Source organism: Anser anser (assembly GCF_964211835.1).
Source record: "Anser anser genome assembly, chromosome: 6".
NCBI classification, from domain to species: Eukaryota; Metazoa; Chordata; class Aves; order Anseriformes; family Anatidae; genus Anser; species Anser anser.
In genome coordinates, this window is record NC_139726.1 from 41,578,739 (window position 1) to 41,595,712 (window position 16,974).

Genomic DNA, 16,974 nt, shown 5'->3' on the forward strand with positions numbered 1-16,974 from the left:
AAAAATAGTAAACACAAGCAATAATTTCATATACTTCACTCTCACTCACCACTCAACTATCAGCTAACCACACCCCCGTCCACATAGCTTAACACAAAGCATGGCACTGAAGTTGCCAAGATGGCATAAAACATGCCTGCGGACAAAAGACTTAGTCCTAACCTTACGGTTGGTTTTTGCTAAATATATACATGCAAGTATCCGCGCCCCAGTGTAAACGCCCTCGACCACCTACCCCCATACAGGCCTTGAGGAGCGGGTATCAGGCACACCCAAGTAGTAGCCCAAGACGCCTCGCTAAGCCACGCCCCCACGGGTATTCAGCAGTAATTAACATTAAGCAATGAGTGCAAACTTGACTTAGTTATAGCAACAGCCTAACTTCAAGGGTTGGTAAATCTTGTGCCAGCCACCGCGGTCATACAAGAAACCCAAATCAACCGTCCTATTGACACGGCGTAAAGAGTGGTAAAATGCCTATCCTAGCTAACTAAGATCAAAATGCAACTGAGCTGTCATAAGCCCAAGATGCACCTAAACACACCATTAAGATGATCTTAGGAACTAACGACTGATTTAAACCCACGAAAGCCAGGGCCCAAACTGGGATTAGATACCCCACTATGCCTGGCCCTAAATCTTGATACTTACTTTACCGAAGTATCCGCCAGAGAACTACGAGCACAAACGCTTAAAACTCTAAGGACTTGGCGGTGCCCCAAACCCACCTAGAGGAGCCTGTTCTACAATCGATAATCCCCGATTAACCCAACCACCCCTTGCCAACACAGCCTACATACCGCCGTCGCCAGCCCACCTCGAATGAGAGCACAACAGTGGACACAATAGCACCCCGCTAATAAGACAGGTCAAGGTATAGCCTATGGAGTGGAAGAAATGGGCTACATTCCCTATTCATAGGGCACACGGAAAGAAGCGTGAAACCACTTCTGGAAGGCGGATTTAGCAGTAAAGTGGGACAATAGAGCCTACTTTAAGCCGGCCCTGGGGCACGTACATACCGCCCGTCACCCTCCTCAAAAGCCACATCCCACATAACTAATACCATAAATACGCTGAAGATGAGGTAAGTCGTAACAAGGTAAGTGTACCGGAAGGTGTACTTAGAATATCAAGACGTAGCTATAACACCAAAGCACTCAGCTTACACCTGAAAGATATCTACTAGACCGGATCGTCTTGAAGCCCCCCCTCTAGCTCAACCACACAAATAGTACACCAAAACTAAAGAATTTACTAAACTAATTAAACTAAAGCATTTTACAGTCTTAGTATAGGCGATAGAAAAGACACTTAGACGCGATAGAGACCCCAGTACCGTAAGGGAAAGATGAAATAGCAGTGAAACAATCAAAGCGACAGACAGCAAAGATCAACCCTTGTACCTTTTGCATCATGGTTTAGCGAGAACAACCAAGCAAAGTGAACTAAAGTTTGCCCCCCCGAAACCCAAGCGAGCTACTTTCAAGCAGTTAAAGAGAGCGAACCCGTCTCTGTTGCAAAAGAGTGGGATGACTTGTCAGTAGAGGTGAAAAGCCAACCGAGCTGGGTGATAGCTGGTTACCTGTGAAACGAATCTAAGTTCCCCCTTAATCCTCCCTACCGGACATCCTGAACCCTAATGAGATGATTAAGAGCTATTTAATGGAGGGACAGCTCCATTAAAAAAGGACACAACCTCGACTAGCGGATAATTCTTACTACTGATCCTACCGTGGGCCCTAAAGCAGCCATCAAAAAAGAGTGCGTCAAAGCTCCACCACCTAAAAATACCAAAATAAGATGATTCCCTTATCACAAACAGGTCAACCTATGAATATAGGAGAATTAATGCTAAAATAAGTAACTCAGGGCCACACCCCTCTAACGGCGCAAGCTTACATAGAAACATTATTAACAGACCTAGACAGATACAAAAACCCCTACAAGACCACGTATTAACTAACCCTGTTAACCCGACTCAGGAGCGCCTATAAGAGCGATTAAAATCTGTGAAAGGAACTCGGCAAATTAATAAGGCCCGACTGTTTACCAAAAACATAGCCTTCAGCAAATTAAACAAGTATTGAAGGTGATGCCTGCCCGGTGACTTAGGTTTAACGGCCGCGGTATCCTAACCGTGCAAAGGTAGCACAATCAATTGTCCCATAAATCGAGACTTGTATGAATGGCTAAACGAGGTCTTAACTGTCTCTCACAGATAATCAGTGAAATTGATCTCCCCGTGCAAAAGCGGGGATGTGAACATAAGACGAGAAGACCCTGTGGAACTTAAAAATCAACGACCACCGCGAATCCTCAATCAACCCCACTGGGGCCACTACCATCGCAGAGCCTGGTCGATATTTTTCGGTTGGGGCGACCTTGGAGGAGAACAAATCCTCCAAAAACAAGACCATACCTCTTTACCTAGAGCTACCCCTCAAAGTGCTAACAGTGACCAGACCCAATATAATTGATTAATGGACCAAGCTACCCCAGGGATAACAGCGCAATCCCCCTCAAGAGCCCATATCGACAGGGGGGTTTACGACCTCGATGTTGGATCAGGACATCCTAATGGTGCAGCCGCTATTAAGGGTTCGTTTGTTCAACGATTAACAGTCCTACGTGATCTGAGTTCAGACCGGAGCAATCCAGGTCGGTTTCTATCTATGACACACTCTCCCCAGTACGAAAGGACCGGGAAAGTGGGGCCAATACCACAAGCACGCCCCCCCCCTCTAAGCAGTGAAACCAACTAAACCGTGAAGAGGGCCTTCCCCCACCACTTTCAATCCTAGAAAAGGACCAGCTAGAGTGGCAGAGCCCGGCAAGTGCAGAAGGCTTAAGCCCTTTCCCCAGAGGTTCAAATCCTCTCCCTAGCTTCACCCATGATTCAAATAACAACACTAAGCTGCCTCGTTATATCCCTCCTATACATCATCCCAATCCTGATTGCCGTAGCCTTCCTAACCCTAGTAGAACGGAAAATCCTAAGCTACATACAATCCCGCAAAGGCCCTAACGTTGTCGGGCCTTTTGGCCTACTTCAACCATTTGCGGACGGACTGAAACTATTTACCAAAGAGCCCATCCGACCCTCTACCTCTTCCCCACTTCTATTCATTCTGATACCAATACTAGCCCTTGTCCTAGCCCTCACCACTTGAGCACCACTACCACTCCCATTTCCCCTAGCAGATCTAAACCTCGGAGTTCTCTTCCTAATAGCCATGTCAAGCCTAGCCGTCTACTCAGTCCTATGATCAGGCTGAGCCTCGAACTCAAAATACGCACTAATCGGAGCCCTACGGGCAGTAGCACAGACCATTTCATACGAAGTGACACTGGCCATAATCCTGCTATCAATAATCATACTAAGCGGAAGCTACACACTCAGCTCCTTTGCCGTCGCACAGGAGCCTCTATACTTCATTTTCTCCTCATGACCCCTAGCAATAATATGATACGTATCCACCCTAGCAGAGACAAACCGAGCTCCTTTTGACCTCACAGAGGGTGAATCTGAGCTAGTCTCAGGGTTTAACGTTGAATACGCCGCAGGACCCTTCGCCTTATTCTTCCTAGCTGAATATGCGAACATTATGCTAATAAATACACTTACAGCCATCATATTCCTAAACCCAAGCGCCCTAGGGCCACCCACAGAACTATTCCCCGTCATCCTAGCCACAAAAGTCCTCCTACTATCTTCTGGTTTCTTATGGGTCCGAGCTTCATACCCACGATTCCGATATGACCAACTAATGCACCTACTATGAAAAAACTTCCTACCCCTCACACTAGCTCTGTGCCTCTGACACATCAGCATACCTATCTGCTATGCAGGCCTACCTCCTTACATAAGGAAATGTGCCTGAACTACAAAGGGTCACTATGATAAAGTGAACATAGAGGTATAACAGCCCTCTCATTTCCTGTTGACCTTAGAAAAGTAGGAATTGAACCCACACAAGAGAAATCAAAATTCTCCATACTTCCCTTATATTATTTTCTAGTAGAGTCAGCTAATCAAGCTATCGGGCCCATACCCCGAAAATGATGGTTTAACCCCCTCCTCTACTAATGAACCCTTACGCGACCCCAATCATAACCTTCAGCCTCATCTTGGGCACCACAATCACAATTTCCAGCAACCACTGAGTTCTGGCCTGGACAGGACTGGAGATCAACACACTAGCCATCATTCCCCTAATTGCCAAATCCCACCACCCACGAGCAGTAGAAGCCGCAACGAAATACTTCCTAACCCAAGCAGCTGCTTCCGCCCTGGTCCTATTCTCTAGCATAACCAATGCCTGAGTCACCGGCCAATGAGACATCACACAAATAAACCACCCAACCTCCTGTCTACTACTGACAGCAGCAATCGCTATTAAACTGGGCCTAGTGCCATTTCACTTCTGATTCCCAGAAGTACTACAAGGATCGCCACTAATAACAGCCCTGCTACTCTCGACCCTCATAAAATTCCCCCCACTAACCCTGCTCCTACTAACATCCAAATCCCTCGACCCAGCTCTACTCACCGCCATGGCCCTAGCCTCAACAGCACTAGGAGGCTGAATAGGACTGAACCAAACACAAACACGCAAAATCCTAGCCTTCTCGTCCATCTCCCACTTAGGCTGAATCGCCATCATCCTAGTTTACAGCCCCAAATTGGCCTTACTTACCTTCTACCTATACACAATCATAACATCAGCCGTATTCCTAGCCCTTAACAAAATCAAAGCCCTTAACCTATCCATGATCACAACCTCATGAACAAAAACCCCAGTGCTAAACGCCACCCTAATACTAGTACTTTTATCCCTAGCAGGCCTCCCCCCATTAACAGGCTTTATACCAAAGTGACTTATCATCCAAGAACTAACTAAACAGGAAATAACACCAGCAGCCATGGCAATTGCCATGCTATCACTGCTCAGCCTCTTCTTCTACCTACGCCTCGCATACCACTCAACAATTACCCTTCCCCCCAACTCCTCTAACCACATAAAACAATGATACACTAGCAAAGCCCCAAGCACACCTACTGCGGTCCTTGCCTCACTATCAATCCTCTTACTTCCCCTGTCCCCAATAATACATGCCATTGTCTAGAAACTTAGGATAACACCCCAAACCGAAGGCCTTCAAAGCCTTAAATAAGAGTTAAACCCTCTTAGTTTCTGCACATTAAGACTTACAGAATATTAACCTGTATCTTCTGAATGCAAGTCAGACGCTTTAATTAAGCTAAAGCCTCCCTAGACAGATGGGCTTCGATCCCACAAAACTCTAGTTAACAGCTAAATGCCTAAACCAATTGGCTTCTGCCTACAAAGACCCTGACGCACCCTAGTGCGCATCGATGAGCTTGCAACTCAACATGAATTTCACTACAGAGCCGATAAGAAGAGGAATTAAACCTCTGTAAAAAGGACTACAGCCTAACGCTTCAACACTCAGCCATCTTACCCGTCACCTTCATCAACCGATGACTATTTTCCACTAACCATAAGGATATTGGCACCCTGTACCTCATCTTCGGGGCATGAGCAGGAATAGTCGGCACCGCACTCAGCCTATTAATCCGCGCAGAACTAGGACAACCAGGAACTCTCCTAGGCGACGACCAAATTTACAATGTAATCGTTACCGCTCACGCCTTTGTAATAAGCTTCTTTATAGTCATACCCATCATGATCGGAGGATTCGGCAACTGATTAGTCCCCCTCATAATCGGTGCCCCCGACATAGCATTCCCGCGAATAAACAACATAAACTTTTGACTCCTCCCCCCATCATTCCTCCTCCTACTAGCCTCATCCACTGTAGAAGCTGGCGCCGGCACAGGCTGAACTGTCTACCCTCCCCTAGCAGGTGACCTTGCCCACGCCGGAGCTTCAGTAGACCTGGCTATCTTCTCACTCCACTTAGCCGGTATCTCCTCCATCCTTGGGGCCATCAACTTTATCACCACAGCCATCAACATAAAACCCCCCGCACTCTCACAATACCAAACCCCACTATTTGTCTGATCCGTACTAATTACCGCCATCCTACTCCTTCTATCACTCCCCGTACTCGCCGCCGGTATTACAATATTACTAACTGATCGAAACCTAAACACCACATTCTTCGACCCCGCTGGAGGAGGAGACCCAATCCTGTACCAACACCTATTCTGATTCTTCGGACACCCAGAAGTCTATATTCTGATCCTACCGGGGTTCGGAATCATCTCACACGTAGTCACGTACTACTCAGGCAAAAAGGAGCCCTTCGGCTACATGGGAATAGTCTGAGCCATACTATCCATCGGCTTCCTAGGATTCATCGTCTGAGCTCACCACATGTTTACAGTAGGAATAGACGTTGATACCCGAGCCTACTTTACATCAGCCACTATAATCATTGCCATCCCTACCGGAATCAAAGTATTTAGCTGACTAGCCACCCTGCACGGAGGAACAATCAAATGAGACCCCCCCCAATACTATGAGCTCTAGGATTTATCTTCCTATTTACCATCGGAGGATTAACAGGAATCGTTCTTGCAAACTCTTCCCTAGACATCGCCCTGCACGACACGTACTACGTAGTTGCCCACTTCCACTACGTCCTATCCATGGGCGCCGTCTTTGCCATTCTAGCAGGATTTACTCACTGATTCCCACTACTCACTGGGTTTACCCTACACCAAACATGAGCAAAAGCCCACTTCGGGGTAATATTTACAGGAGTAAACCTAACGTTCTTCCCCCAGCACTTCCTAGGCCTAGCAGGAATACCCCGACGATACTCGGACTATCCCGACGCCTACACACTATGAAACACCATTTCCTCCTAGTCCTAGGACTTAGAGAAACTCCAGTACTAAAAATAGTAAACACAAGCAATAATTTCATATACTTCACTCTCACTCACCACTCAACTATCAGCTAACCACACCCCCGTCCACATAGCTTAACACAAAGCATGGCACTGAAGTTGCCAAGATGGCATAAAACATGCCTGCGGACAAAAGACTTAGTCCTAACCTTACGGTTGGTTTTTGCTAAATATATACATGCAAGTATCCGCGCCCCAGTGTAAACGCCCTCGACCACCTACCCCCATACAGGCCTTGAGGAGCGGGTATCAGGCACACCCAAGTAGTAGCCCAAGACGCCTCGCTAAGCCACGCCCCCACGGGTATTCAGCAGTAATTAACATTAAGCAATGAGTGCAAACTTGACTTAATTATAGCAACAGCCTAACTTCAAGGGTTGGTAAATCTTGTGCCAGCCACCGCGGTCATACAAGAAACCCAAATCAACCGTCCTATTGACACGGCGTAAAGAGTGGTAAAATGCCTATCCTAGCTAACTAAGATCAAAATGCAACTGAGCTGTCATAAGCCCAAGATGCACCTAAACACACCATTAAGATGATCTTAGGAACTAACGACTGATTTAAACCCACGAAAGCCAGGGCCCAAACTGGGATTAGATACCCCACTATGCCTGGCCCTAAATCTTGATACTTACTTTACCGAAGTATCCGCCAGAGAACTACGAGCACAAACGCTTAAAACTCTAAGGACTTGGCGGTGCCCCAAACCCACCTAGAGGAGCCTGTTCTACAATCGATAATCCCCGATTAACCCAACCACCCCTTGCCAACACAGCCTACATACCGCCGTCGCCAGCCCACCTCGAATGAGAGCACAACAGTGGACACAATAGCACCCCGCTAATAAGACAGGTCAAGGTATAGCCTATGGAGTGGAAGAAATGGGCTACATTCCCTATTCATAGGGCACACGGAAAGAAGCGTGAAACCACTTCTGGAAGGCGGATTTAGCAGTAAAGTGGGACAATAGAGCCTACTTTAAGCCGGCCCTGGGGCACGTACATACCGCCCGTCACCCTCCTCAAAAGCCACATCCCACATAACTAATACCATAAATACGCTGAAGATGAGGTAAGTCGTAACAAGGTAAGTGTACCGGAAGGTGTACTTAGAATATCAAGACGTAGCTATAACACCAAAGCACTCAGCTTACACCTGAAAGATATCTACTAGACCGGATCGTCTTGAAGCCCCCCCTCTAGCTCAACCACACAAATAGTACACCAAAACTAAAGAATTTACTAAACTAATTAAACTAAAGCATTTTACAGTCTTAGTATAGGCGATAGAAAAGACACTTAGACGCGATAGAGACCCCAGTACCGTAAGGGAAAGATGAAATAGCAGTGAAACAATCAAAGCGACAGACAGCAAAGATCAACCCTTGTACCTTTTGCATCATGGTTTAGCGAGAACAACCAAGCAAAGTGAACTAAAGTTTGCCCCCCCGAAACCCAAGCGAGCTACTTTCAAGCAGTTAAAGAGAGCGAACCCGTCTCTGTTGCAAAAGAGTGGGATGACTTGTCAGTAGAGGTGAAAAGCCAACCGAGCTGGGTGATAGCTGGTTACCTGTGAAACGAATCTAAGTTCCCCCTTAATCCTCCCTACCGGACATCCTGAACCCTAATGAGATGATTAAGAGCTATTTAATGGAGGGACAGCTCCATTAAAAAAGGACACAACCTCGACTAGCGGATAATTCTTACTACTGATCCTACCGTGGGCCCTAAAGCAGCCATCAAAAAAGAGTGCGTCAAAGCTCCACCACCTAAAAATACCAAAATAAGATGATTCCCTTATCACAAACAGGTCAACCTATGAATATAGGAGAATTAATGCTAAAATAAGTAACTCAGGGCCACACCCCTCTAACGGCGCAAGCTTACATAGAAACATTATTAACAGACCTAGACAGATACAAAAACCCCTACAAGACCACGTATTAACTAACCCTGTTAACCCGACTCAGGAGCGCCTATAAGAGCGATTAAAATCTGTGAAAGGAACTCGGCAAATTAATAAGGCCCGACTGTTTACCAAAAACATAGCCTTCAGCAAATTAAACAAGTATTGAAGGTGATGCCTGCCCGGTGACTTAGGTTTAACGGCCGCGGTATCCTAACCGTGCAAAGGTAGCACAATCAATTGTCCCATAAATCGAGACTTGTATGAATGGCTAAACGAGGTCTTAACTGTCTCTCACAGATAATCAGTGAAATTGATCTCCCCGTGCAAAAGCGGGGATGTGAACATAAGACGAGAAGACCCTGTGGAACTTAAAAATCAACGACCACCGCGAATCCTCAATCAACCCCACTGGGGCCACTACCATCGCAGAGCCTGGTCGATATTTTTCGGTTGGGGCGACCTTGGAGGAGAACAAATCCTCCAAAAACAAGACCATACCTCTTTACCTAGAGCTACCCCTCAAAGTGCTAACAGTGACCAGACCCAATATAATTGATTAATGGACCAAGCTACCCCAGGGATAACAGCGCAATCCCCCTCAAGAGCCCATATCGACAGGGGGGTTTACGACCTCGATGTTGGATCAGGACATCCTAATGGTGCAGCCGCTATTAAGGGTTCGTTTGTTCAACGATTAACAGTCCTACGTGATCTGAGTTCAGACCGGAGCAATCCAGGTCGGTTTCTATCTATGACACACTCTCCCCAGTACGAAAGGACCGGGAAAGTGGGGCCAATACCACAAGCACGTCCCCCCCCTCTAAGCAGTGAAACCAACTAAACCGTGAAGAGGGCCTTCCCCCACCACTTTCAATCCTAGAAAAGGACCAGCTAGAGTGGCAGAGCCCGGCAAGTGCAGAAGGCTTAAGCCCTTTCCCCAGAGGTTCAAATCCTCTCCCTAGCTTCACCCATGATTCAAATAACAACACTAAGCTGCCTCGTTATATCCCTCCTATACATCATCCCAATCCTGATTGCCGTAGCCTTCCTAACCCTAGTAGAACGGAAAATCCTAAGCTACATACAATCCCGCAAAGGCCCTAACGTTGTCGGGCCTTTTGGCCTACTTCAACCATTTGCGGACGGACTGAAACTATTTACCAAAGAGCCCATCCGACCCTCTACCTCTTCCCCACTTCTATTCATTCTGATACCAATACTAGCCCTTGTCCTAGCCCTCACCACTTGAGCACCACTACCACTCCCATTTCCCCTAGCAGATCTAAACCTCGGAGTTCTCTTCCTAATAGCCATGTCAAGCCTAGCCGTCTACTCAGTCCTATGATCAGGCTGAGCCTCGAACTCAAAATACGCACTAATCGGAGCCCTACGGGCAGTAGCACAGACCATTTCATACGAAGTGACACTGGCCATAATCCTGCTATCAATAATCATACTAAGCGGAAGCTACACACTCAGCTCCTTTGCCGTCGCACAGGAGCCTCTATACTTCATTTTCTCCTCATGACCCCTAGCAATAATATGATACGTATCCACCCTAGCAGAGACAAACCGAGCTCCTTTTGACCTCACAGAGGGTGAATCTGAGCTAGTCTCAGGGTTTAACGTTGAATACGCCGCAGGACCCTTCGCCTTATTCTTCCTAGCTGAATATGCGAACATTATGCTAATAAATACACTTACAGCCATCATATTCCTAAACCCAAGCGCCCTAGGGCCACCCACAGAACTATTCCCCGTCATCCTAGCCACAAAAGTCCTCCTACTATCTTCTGGTTTCTTATGGGTCCGAGCTTCATACCCACGATTCCGATATGACCAACTAATGCACCTACTATGAAAAAACTTCCTACCCCTCACACTAGCTCTGTGCCTCTGACACATCAGCATACCTATCTGCTATGCAGGCCTACCTCCTTACATAAGGAAATGTGCCTGAACTACAAAGGGTCACTATGATAAAGTGAACATAGAGGTATAACAGCCCTCTCATTTCCTGTTGACCTTAGAAAAGTAGGAATTGAACCCACACAAGAGAAATCAAAATTCTCCATACTTCCCTTATATTATTTTCTAGTAGAGTCAGCTAATCAAGCTATCGGGCCCATACCCCGAAAATGATGGTTTAACCCCCTCCTCTACTAATGAACCCTTACGCGACCCCAATCATAACCTTCAGCCTCATCTTGGGCACCACAATCACAATTTCCAGCAACCACTGAGTTCTGGCCTGGACAGGACTGGAGATCAACGCACTAGCCATCATTCCCCTAATTGCCAAATCCCACCACCCACGAGCAGTAGAAGCCGCAACGAAATACTTCCTAACCCAAGCAGCTGCTTCCGCCCTGGTCCTATTCTCTAGCATAACCAATGCCTGAGTCACCGGCCAATGAGACATCACACAAATAAACCACCCAACCTCCTGTCTACTACTGACAGCAGCAATCGCTATTAAACTGGGCCTAGTGCCATTTCACTTCTGATTCCCAGAAGTACTACAAGGATCGCCACTAATAACAGCCCTGCTACTCTCGACCCTCATAAAATTCCCCCCACTAACCCTGCTCCTACTAACATCCAAATCCCTCGACCCAGCTCTACTCACCGCCATGGCCCTAGCCTCAACAGCACTAGGAGGCTGAATAGGACTGAACCAAACACAAACACGCAAAATCCTAGCCTTCTCGTCCATCTCCCACTTAGGCTGAATCGCCATCATCCTAGTTTACAGCCCCAAATTGGCCTTACTTACCTTCTACCTATACACAATCATAACATCAGCCGTATTCCTAGCCCTTAACAAAATCAAAGCCCTTAACCTATCCATGATCACAACCTCATGAACAAAAACCCCAGTGCTAAACGCCACCCTAATACTAGTACTTTTATCCCTAGCAGGCCTCCCCCCATTAACAGGCTTTATACCAAAGTGACTTATCATCCAAGAACTAACTAAACAGGAAATAACACCAGCAGCCATGGCAATTGCCATGCTATCACTGCTCAGCCTCTTCTTCTACCTACGCCTCGCATACCACTCAACAATTACCCTTCCCCCCAACTCCTCTAACCACATAAAACAATGATACACTAGCAAAGCCCCAAGCACACCTACTGCGGTCCTTGCCTCACTATCAATCCTCTTACTTCCCCTGTCCCCAATAATACATGCCATTGTCTAGAAACTTAGGATAACACCCCAAACCGAAGGCCTTCAAAGCCTTAAATAAGAGTTAAACCCTCTTAGTTTCTGCACATTAAGACTTACAGAATATTAACCTGTATCTTCTGAATGCAAGTCAGACGCTTTAATTAAGCTAAAGCCTCCCTAGACAGATGGGCTTCGATCCCACAAAACTCTAGTTAACAGCTAAATGCCTAAACCAATTGGCTTCTGCCTACAAAGACCCTGACGCACCCTAGTGCGCATCGATGAGCTTGCAACTCAACATGAATTTCACTACAGAGCCGATAAGAAGAGGAATTAAACCTCTGTAAAAAGGACTACAGCCTAACGCTTCAACACTCAGCCATCTTACCCGTCACCTTCATCAACCGATGACTATTTTCCACTAACCATAAGGATATTGGCACCCTGTACCTCATCTTCGGGGCATGAGCAGGAATAGTCGGCACCGCACTCAGCCTATTAATCCGCGCAGAACTAGGACAACCAGGAACTCTCCTAGGCGACGACCAAATTTACAATGTAATCGTTACCGCTCACGCCTTTGTAATAAGCTTCTTTATAGTCATACCCATCATGATCGGAGGATTCGGCAACTGATTAGTCCCCCTCATAATCGGTGCCCCCGACATAGCATTCCCGCGAATAAACAACATAAGCTTTTGACTCCTCCCCCCATCATTCCTCCTCCTACTAGCCTCATCCACTGTAGAAGCTGGCGCCGGCACAGGCTGAACTGTCTACCCTCCCCTAGCAGGTGACCTTGCCCACGCCGGAGCTTCAGTAGACCTGGCTATCTTCTCACTCCACTTAGCCGGTATCTCCTCCATCCTTGGGGCCATCAACTTTATCACCACAGCCATCAACATAAAACCCCCCGCACTCTCACAATACCAAACCCCACTATTTGTCTGATCCGTACTAATTACCGCCATCCTACTCCTTCTATCACTCCCCGTACTCGCCGCCGGTATTACAATATTACTAACTGATCGAAACCTAAACACCACATTCTTCGACCCCGCTGGAGGAGGAGACCCAATCCTGTACCAACACCTATTCTGATTCTTCGGACACCCAGAAGTCTATATTCTGATCCTACCGGGGTTCGGAATCATCTCACACGTAGTCACGTACTACTCAGGCAAAAAGGAGCCCTTCGGCTACATGGGAATAGTCTGAGCCATACTATCCATCGGCTTCCTAGGATTCATCGTCTGAGCTCACCACATGTTTACAGTAGGAATAGACGTTGATACCCGAGCCTACTTTACATCAGCCACTATAATCATTGCCATCCCTACCGGAATCAAAGTATTTAGCTGACTAGCCACCCTGCACGGAGGAACAATCAAATGAGACCCCCCCAATACTATGAGCTCTAGGATTTATCTTCCTATTTACCATCGGAGGATTAACAGGAATCGTTCTTGCAAACTCTTCCCTAGACATCGCCCTGCACGACACATACTACGTAGTTGCCCACTTCCACTACGTCCTATCCATAGGCGCCGTCTTTGCCATTCTAGCAGGATTTACTCACTGATTCCCACTACTCACTGGGTTTACCCTACACCAAACATGAGCAAAAGCCCACTTCGGGGTAATATTTACAGGAGTAAACCTAACGTTCTTCCCCCAGCACTTCCTAGGCCTAGCAGGAATACCCCGACGATACTCGGACTATCCCGACGCCTACACACTATGAAACACCATTTCCTCCATCGGCTCCCTAATCTCAATAGTAGCCGTAATCATACTAATATTCATCCTCTGAGAAGCCTTTCCGGCCAAACGAAAAGTCCTACAACCAGAACTAACTACCACAAACGTTGAATGAATCCACGGCTGCCCTCCCCCATACCATACTTTCGAGGAACCGGCCTTCGTCCAAGTACAAGAAAGGAAGGAATCGAACCCTCACATGCTGGTTTCAAGCCAACTGCATTAACCGCTCATGCTTCTTTCTTATGAGACGTTAGTAAACCAATTACATAGCCTTGTCAAGACTAAATCACAGGTAAAAATCCTGTACATCTCATGTGGCCAACCACTCCCAACTAGGATTCCAAGACGCCTCATCACCCATCATAGAAGAACTCGTTGAATTCCACGACCACGCCCTAATCGTTGCCCTAGCTATCTGCAGCCTAGTTCTCTACCTTTTAGCCCACATACTAACAGAAAAACTCTCGTCCAATGCTGTAGACGCCCAAGAAGTAGAGCTGATCTGGACAATCCTACCTGCTATCGTCCTGGTACTCCTCGCCCTCCCATCCCTACAAATCCTCTACATAATGGACAAAATCGATGAACCAGACCTCACCCTAAAAGCCATCGGCCACCAATGATACTGAAGCTACGAATACACAGACTTCAAAGACCTATCATTCGACTCCTACATAGTGCCCACCCCAGACTTACCCAACGGCCACTTCCGACTGCTAGAAGTTGACCACCGCGTAGTTATCCCAATAGAATCCCCCATCCGCATGATCATTACTGCAGGAGACGTACTCCACTCCTGAGCAGTCCCAACGCTCGGAGTTAAAACAGACGCAATCCCAGGCCGACTAAACCAAACTTCATTCATTACCACCCGGCCTGGGATTTTTTACGGACAATGCTCAGAAATTTGCGGGGCTAATCACAGCTACATACCCATTGTAGTAGAATCAACCCCACTCCCACATTTCGAGGCCTGATCGTCCCTTCTATCATCATCCTAATCATTAAGAAGCTATGCAACAGCACTAGCCTTTTAAGCTAGCCAAAGAGGGACTTCCCCCTCCTTAATGATATGCCACAGCTTAACCCCGCACCATGATTTTCAATCATAATTATAACCTGATTAACCCTAGCACTCCTCATCCAACCAAAACTACTAGCCTTCACCACAACCAACCCCCCATCAAATAAGACCTCCCTCACTACCAAACCCACACCATGATCCTGACCATGAACCTAAGCTTCTTTGACCAATTTTCCAGCCCCAATCTATTTGGCATCCCCTTAATCCTACTATCCCTACTCTTCCCAGCCCTACTATTCCCGTCCCCAAACAACCGATGAATCAACAACCGCCTTTCTACTATCCAAACATGACTCCTTCACCTAATCACAAAACAACTAATAGTCCCACTCAACAAAAATGGCCACAAATGAGCCATAATATTTACATCCCTAATAATCATACTTCTTACAATCAACCTTCTAGGCCTCCTTCCATATACATTCACCCCAACCACCCAACTATCCATGAACATAGCCCTAGCCTTCCCACTATGGCTCGCCACACTACTAACAGGCCTACGAAACCAACCATCAGCCTCTTTAGCCCACCTATTACCCGAAGGTACCCCTACACCCCTAATCCCCGCACTAATCCTGATCGAAACAACCAGCCTACTAATCCGCCCCCTAGCCCTCGGAGTCCGCCTTACAGCCAACCTTACAGCAGGACACTTACTCATCCAACTCATCTCTACAGCCTCCATTGCATTAATACCCACCCTTCCTGCAGTATCCATCCTAACAATAATCATCCTACTACTCCTAACCATCCTAGAAGTAGCAGTAGCCATAATCCAGGCCTACGTCTTCGTGCTCCTTCTAAGCCTATACTTACAAGAAAACATCTAATGGCACACCAAGCACACTCATACCACATAGTTGACCCAAGCCCTTGACCAATCTTCGGGGCAGCCGCCGCCCTACTCACAACCTCAGGATTAATCATGTGATTCCACTACAACTCATCCATACTACTAACCCTAGGCCTCATCTCAATACTCCTAGTAATACTCCAATGATGACGAGACATTGTACGAGAAAGCACCTTCCAAGGCCATCACACTCCCACAGTCCAAAAAGGCCTACGATACGGCATAATCCTTTTCATCACATCCGAAGCATTCTTCTTCTTAGGGTTCTTCTGAGCGTTCTTCCACTCGAGCCTGGCCCCAACCCCAGAACTAGGAGGCCAATGACCCCCAACAGGAATTAAACCACTCAACCCGATAGAAGTCCCCCTACTAAACACAGCCATCCTACTAGCCTCAGGCGTTACCGTAACGTGAGCCCATCACAGCATCACAGAAGGAAACCGAAAACACGCCATCCACGCCCTAACCCTAACGATCCTCCTGGGATTCTACTTCACAGCCCTACAAGCAATAGAATACCACGAAGCCCCATTCTCAATCGCCGATAGCGTCTACGGATCTACCTTCTTCGTTGCCACTGGATTCCACGGACTCCACGTAATCATCGGATCCTCCTTCCTGACCGTCTGCCTCTTCCGACTGATCAAGTTCCACTTTACATCAGACCACCACTTCGGATTCGAGGCAGCAGCCTGATACTGACACTTCGTAGACGTCATCTGACTATTCCTCTACATAACCATCTACTGATGAGGATCTTGCTCTTCTAGTATATTAATTACAATTGACTTCCAATCTCTAGAATCTGGTATAAACCCAGAGGAGAGCAATGAACGCACTCATGTTCATATTCGCCCTATCATCAATCCTAAGCGCCGCCCTAACCGCATTAAACTTCTGACTCGCCCAAATAAACCCCGACTCAGAGAAACTCTCACCGTACGAATGTGGATTCGACCCACTTGGATCTGCTCGATTACCATTCTCAGTCCGATTCTTCCTCAGTAGCCATCCTGTTCGTCCTATTCGACCTAGAAATCGCCCTCCTACTCCCCCTGCCATGAGCCGTCCAACTCCAATCCCCCCTAATGACCCTCACCTGAACTGTAGCGATCCTCCTTCTCCTAACACTCGGACTGGCCTACGAGTGAATTCAAGGGGGCCTAGAATGAGCAGAATAACAGAAAGTTAGTCTAACCAAAAAGATAGCTGGTTTCGACCCAGCAGATTACAGCCAACCCTGTAACTTTCTTATGTCGCCCCTACATTTAAGCTTCTACTCAG

General features: G+C 47.1%; 1 long non-coding RNA gene across 1 annotated transcript in view; it reads right to left on the reverse strand.

Moving 5' to 3' along the window:
• Nucleotides 1-16,774, reverse strand: part of LOC310901949 — a 48,392-nt gene extending 31,618 nt beyond the window's left edge. The window contains exon 1 of the long non-coding RNA XR_014586328.1: nucleotides 1-16,774. This exon is cut by the window's left edge and continues 12,521 nt beyond it. This is a non-coding gene — a long non-coding RNA (uncharacterized lncRNA).
• Nucleotides 16,775-16,974: the final 200 nt, after the last annotated feature.